Source organism: Conger conger, chromosome 6, assembly GCF_963514075.1.
Source record: "Conger conger chromosome 6, fConCon1.1, whole genome shotgun sequence".
NCBI classification, from domain to species: Eukaryota; Metazoa; Chordata; class Actinopteri; order Anguilliformes; family Congridae; genus Conger; species Conger conger.
The window spans coordinates 41,598,319-41,604,920 of NC_083765.1; the positions used below are offsets into that span (position 1 = coordinate 41,598,319).

The 6,602-nt window shown below is 41.9% G+C and overlaps 1 long non-coding RNA gene across 1 annotated transcript; it reads left to right on the plus strand.

Moving 5' to 3' along the window:
- The first annotated feature begins 625 nt into the window (after positions 1-625).
- LOC133130321 (uncharacterized) lies at positions 626-4,722 on the plus strand. The gene is made up of 3 exons (XR_009708945.1): positions 626-733; positions 1,405-1,504; positions 4,565-4,722. It is a non-coding gene; the product is annotated as an uncharacterized LOC133130321 (long non-coding RNA).
- The last annotated feature ends 1,880 nt before the right edge of the window (positions 4,723-6,602 follow it).

Below are 6,602 nucleotides of genomic sequence, written 5' to 3' on the forward strand. Positions count from 1 at the left end.
ATCATGTTCTCATAAAAGTTGCAGGTGTCAGGGGACTATTTGGTTTAAAGGCTAAAATATTCCACATCCGTCCATAAAATAGATCATTTTAAGGATATGGAACGGAGTTTCCCCCCCCCCCCCAAGTTATGCTTCCTGTTTCAGTTATTATCATAGCTCTACCTCCCCCTAGGGGACATTATAGGATATTACAATCATTCCACACGCTGTCTGGAAACTAGACCTGAATGAAGAGACGAGATCTGTTGGTTTTTGTTTTCGTTTTAACGACTGCAACCAAGACAAACACAAGAAAGCAGTTGAGTTAAACGTATCGGAAATCTTTTTGACTGAACTATTTAGTAAGCATACTAGCCGACTAAAGCGGCTCGTCAAGACCACTGTTGAATACCCCTGCCATACAAAAACGCTGAAATAACGCAAAGAAAAGGGACGATGTAAAAGTGTATTTTGCATGTTTATGTATTTTGTCGAATTAAACCAATGTCTACTGTAAATAGGTGCATTTATTTTGAGGTGATCTTGCATAAAACCTCGTATTAGCACATATATTTCTCAGTGCATTTGTAATACGTGCTCGTGTAATTAGAGGCTGAAGGCTAATTAAGTGCATTAGCTTAAGTGAGCTCCCGTGAGGGAAACAACACACAGTGGGAGTGCGTATGGAACAGCTCAGCGCTCACCGGCCATCTGTTTCCTTCCGCAGGCGGGGAATAGTCTCTCCCCCGTCACTGTGAGCACCTGCCCGACGTGCACCTCGTTGGTATCGTCTGACTGCCGCCCTGGCTCTCGCCTTTATAAAGTATTTATCAAGCAATTAATATCCTTCAAGTGGGTTACGAAAGTAATTAGATTTACATTCTAGTACACACACCTTTTCACACTTCTTTACATCGAGTATATTCGTATACGCTAAAATGTGTTAACAATGGAGATTTCAGATTTAAATTGGCCGCAGCACCTACATGCCAGCTTGAACATGTGTTAAAGCAACTGAAATAGTTCGAAGGTAGTTTAATTTTAATAATTGTACTTTGACTGTTTATAAAATGAAAGTGATTTTGATGTTTCTGTATGTCCAGTGGGTCGGCTTAATGGTGCATAGTTCCATTCAATTTAAAGCCATTCCTGGCATTACTTCCTAACGAGTCAGCGGAGGAAAATGCTTGCTGTGTTGGTCTATAACGAGGTGGTAAAATGCTGAAGGAACAGAAGGCCATTATCACAAAGGCAGTAAAAGTAGGGTCTATGCAGTCTCCACGAAAGGAGCCTGAGATGAGAACGGCTCCTGTGTGAATTCGGTGCTTTAATTCACACCTAGGCCTGTTTCTTTTTTATCCTCCAAGGCACCGTTCACTCCTCACTTTATTAATGTGAATGCGATAAATCTGTTTATTTTCACAGCACACTAAGGTCATAGAAGTAATGAGGAAAAATCGTACACGATTAGCAAGAGCCATAGCCTGCAAATCATTTCTCACGATTCCCAGCTCAAAGAAGAAAAGTAAGTGCAAGCCCCATCTCTTGTTTTTTTTAACTTGCTCCTATTTTCTCCGTATTTGGAATGCCTCATTTGAACGTGCTCATGCTCAGCACTGCCTCCTCCTGTCCAGTCCCAGAGTGTGGGAAAGGCAAGTGGTCTCCTGAAATGTGAGAGGTTAAGCTGTTGCTCTCATTTCTACTAAAGTACCCCTGTTAGACTCGCTGGGACGCTGAGTCCCAGGAGGTTGCTTTTAGGGTTGCCAGATGCCCGTTGTCAGCTTCTAGGATTGCCAGATGCAGAATGTCAGTTTTTCACATTAATTGTACAGTAAAAGTCTAGTTTGTGATCCTGTCTGTACAATATAATGTTTGATTTGAATAATTGTTTTGAAATAATTGCCTACTGTTTATGGTTTTCATGTGAAATTCCTGCTTTAATTACTTAATTATCCCTAAAACCGTCTGATATTTTTTACTACATTTCTTCATGGAGTGCATGAATGACAGCCAAAGACTGTAACTTGTGTCCCTGTATGAAACATGTCATTAGATGTGTGATCTAATCAGTGTTGGTGTAAATGGGCATATTGATTGTACTCTTCAAGGGTTCTGATTATCTGTATGTTTACACTAGGACTCGGAACTGTACTGTCCTCTCAGGTCCTCTTAGCACTCATACTTGTGTTTGATTTGCACTTCATTGTACGTCGCTCTGGTTAAGAGTGTCTGCTAAATGCCATGTAATGTAATGTAATGTAATGCATATAGCTCATTTAACCATGGTAACTGGTGGAAACACAAACCTACATACACACTGGCCCTACAGGACCAGAACTGCATACACACTGGCCCCGCAGGACCAGAACTGCATACACACTGGCCCTCTAGGACTAGAACTGCATACACCCTCCTGGACCAGAACTGCATACACACTGGCCCCGCAGGACCAGAACTGCATACACACTGGTCCCACAGGACCAGAACTGCATATACGCTGGCCCCACAGGACCAGAACTGCATACACACTGGCCCCGCAAGACCAGAACTGCATACACACTGGCCCTCCAGGACCAGAACTGCCCACCCCTGATATAGACACTCCTCTGGGACACACCCTTCACACTCCCTGTGTCATTGAAAGTTGAGAAATACAACACCTCCCTCCTCAGCTGCCTAGGTTATCCTTGTATAAGCCAGGGGCAGCCCATGGTCTAGCCTACAGTTAATTACACGCAGCAGGGGCCAATCCCCCCTGGAGCAATGTTGGGTTAAAGGCTTTGTTCAAGGGCCCAACAGCTGCACTGATAGTATTGTGGCGACACTGGGGCTTGAAACACCAACCTTCCAAGTCCTAGTCAAGCACCTTAACCACTAGGCCACAGGCTGCCCTTATATTAACAACACAGGCTTTCCCTTCCTTTAAGACATTCAGGGAGGGAATTTATTAGAATGGACAGAAATTTGATTCCTTTTGCACTCAGTCCTCCGTGAGAAGACTACGGCCTGTCTGTCCAGCCACATACCTTCTGTGTTTGGTTCATTTATTGTACAACTGATAGGCAGTACTTGGGCATTGTTTGATTACTGTGTGATTTTTCTCATTTCCAAACACAAGTGCTCAGAAATAGGTCAAAAATGCCATAATTTGGTTGGATTGCATTCCTGAGCCACTGAGTGGATTATTTCCAGGCACACGTCACATAACTAACACTGTGGCTACAGTGCTCGACTGGGACCTGGAAGGTTGCTGATCCCAGTTTAATCGCAATAAGTGCCAAAATGAGTGCGGCGTCAGCTAAATAACTGAAATGTTAATGTTTCAGTTGTGGCACACGAGATGGAGATAAAGAGTGAAGGGTGAAAAGGGAAAAGAAAGGTCACCCAGGCCACAGCTAAGTGACATTACCACATCACCCAAAATTCAACCCATTTGGTAAACATGCCAGGAACAGGATTGGCTGGTCCTGGGTCTATTTCATGAAGCAGGGTCTTATATTATATGAATGCACTGAGTGAAATTAAGAATCTGCCCAAATCTGGAACATGGACTGAAGTAAATACAGCTGTTCCGGGTTTTACTCAAGTGCAGTTATCCATCTAAATCAGTAATCCTGATTTGTGAAATACCTGATATATATATCTAAAATTATACATTTATGTATACATTTCTGGGTTTGTTGTTTAATCATCTGATCTCTCATCCTTGTTGTCACTGGCATTTAGACCAATATCAATAACTGGGTTTTTGTATGAAGTGGTTTCATCATCTCGTCAAATTTATGTTTCAGCCAATCATGTAGCAAAATGCAATGTCCATGTTGTCAGACACTTGCACTGCATTAAGTCACCACTAGGTGGTGGTAATGTATTTCGATGAACTATTAGCAGCTCCTACAGAACCTGCAACAGCAACTGCGCTGTCGTTTTTCAAATTTCACCCGAAGCCTGAAGTTTTATTGGTGAGCGAAAAAAGGAAACTGTGCCCAAAATGAATGGAGGCAATATTAGTATTAAAATGCAAAATAATTCACATGATATAAACTTGGTCTGAGAAAGAGGTCATAATAATTAGCAAACATTTTTATTGCCTATGTATTCCTTCAGGCTGTGTCTTCTGTCTGTGATGAGATTCAGTGACAGCAGGTTCACCAAACACCACTAGCTTTATTCAAGCATGCTGGCGACGATGGACGTAGCACAAAACTATGCACAATGAAAATATGACCTGCATATTTGAAATGCAACCTATGACTACACTCTAAGAACTGATGTGTTCTCATGGCCAACACATGTTGTGTTGATTTTGACACAGTTAATGTGTAAGCCATTCGTTTGAATGCGCTCAACGACTGTGATTAGGCAGCACAAAGCTCTGTCGTTTTTTAAATCTTTTTTATTTTAATTGGAAAATATATATTTAATCCAATTGAGTGGCCAACGCGTAAACGTGTCAACTGATTCTCGAGTTGTCTTGCACACCGTGTGTCAAAAGGGAAATAAAAAAATGAAGACAACCTGTGTCAAAGCACACTTGACACAGCATAAGTGTAGAAGAAATTACACATCTCTTCTTTGATTGTAGCTCCTTACACCAGTCAGCTGCATACTATGTCAACTGAGTCGGCATTCCCACCCTAAAACACATTCCCAGTGTGGGCTCTTCCCTGTGTGATGTCACAGAAACCGGAATGGGAACTCGGAAAGGAGTCTAACCAGGACTAAGCATCTGTGCTCTGTAAATAAATGACCCATAAACCTCTTTTTCCAAAATATTTAAATACTTCCTAAAGTCTATAAACAGAACACTTGGACTCGGCAGACAGAGAGTCCATAACACCGAACAGTAGCATAGTATCATCATCTGTATTTTGCCATTTCTTTATCGAGCCTCGATGATGCAAGTGACATTTACATTACGTTATATTAACGGCATTTGGCAGACGCTCTTATCCAGAGTGATGTACAACAAAGTGCAAAGTGCATACCCATAACCAGTGAGCTGAGAGATCCGAGAGGGAAGTACAATTTCAACTGCTAATAGTACAACAAAGATAAGGACTAGGGCCTATTTGATTATCTAAATTTTATTTTTTATTTATTTCTTTTTGGTAGAAGAAGCTACACATGACGTGTAGCAGACCCTCTCACCCAGAGCGATCCAGAATATGGCATACATAATGGTTTAGGCAACAAACTGAGCCAATGGCAAGTCATCAGTGTGGAAACCAACAGCAGCAGATAGTACAGACAGCTTCATAAAGTTGAGTGCCATAGCAGGTGTGAGAGCTGAGCTGAGAATGCCGTGCTTTAGGTAGCAGATGGGTTCGAGGGTATAGTATCAGATGTAGCAGTGATTTGGCTGGCACTTTGGTGGAAATGTTTACATTTCAGACAGACAGTTGCATTTATATAGCGCTTTTCTCACACTTAAATCACTTTACAGCGATGACGGGTTAACTCGCCTCAACAACCACCAATGTCCAGCACCCGCCTGGGTGATGCAAAGGCAGCCATTTTGTACCAGAGCACTCACAATGTTTGATGATTAGCGGGTTTTAACCTTACCTGAACCTTACAATGTAGGCAGAACAAACAGGATATGCTTTCACTCTGATACATTCACCCTCTCACACACACAAACACACATGCTACATGCTGTATAACACAACATAATATTAATACAATGGATATGGGAGGTCTGAGTGAGACTTAATCCACACTGAGCTTTCATTACACAAAGCTGCAGGTTGCCTTGACAACAAAATAATGTCCATGCAACTTATGTTTGACACAAACAAACAAAAATAATAACATTCGCAAAACTGCTCTTAACTTCAATAATTTTAATAGCTGTTTCTATGGTTATGTGTCTACAGTAATTATTATATAGCACAGTAGGGTGAGCAATGCAGTTTTATGGTTCTCCTCTTCTGCGTTCAACCTCTGTGGATGTTATTGCTTGAGACACGCCAAGCCGCTCGTGCCAAAGATTGCAAATGAGGGGAACAGTCAATGTTTTGGTCAAGTTACGCCAGGAAATGAAGGGTTTTCCCTGATTGGCAGTAGCGGGTATGTAATCATCTTCTCATCTTATCAGCCTGAGTGATTCTCCTCTCTGTAATTAGGGCCTGATTGGCCTTTATTTACACATTTAAAAAAAAATCATACACTCGCAGCTGCAAATCTCCTGTTGCATAGTCTTCTCTCTTTTTATCTTTCCCTCGTTCTTTTCCTATTTCTCTCCTCGTTCTTTCTTTCTTTCTCTCTTTATTTCTTTCACTTCTGTTGTTTTCCGCACACCTTAACGTATGTTAAGCGAATTAATCCAGAAGCTTTTAAGCAGCACAAACAGTGTTTAAAAAACCTTCTCTCAGCTATTTATATTCCAGCACTGTCCTTAGTGCCTCTGTGAAATGTGTGTGATGCATGCTTGCCTGCACCATGTCCTGTATGCAGGATACCGCTTTGACTGTGTATGAAAGTGCTTCTCAAGGCTTGTGTGCTTGCTCAGCACGCTGTAATCACAGCGGGAGAATACGGTTCTACAGAGGATTGGGAGGCAGAAGGAGCTGGTCCAGGTGGACAGGCAGATGATGGATTGCTACATGTGATGAGGATGC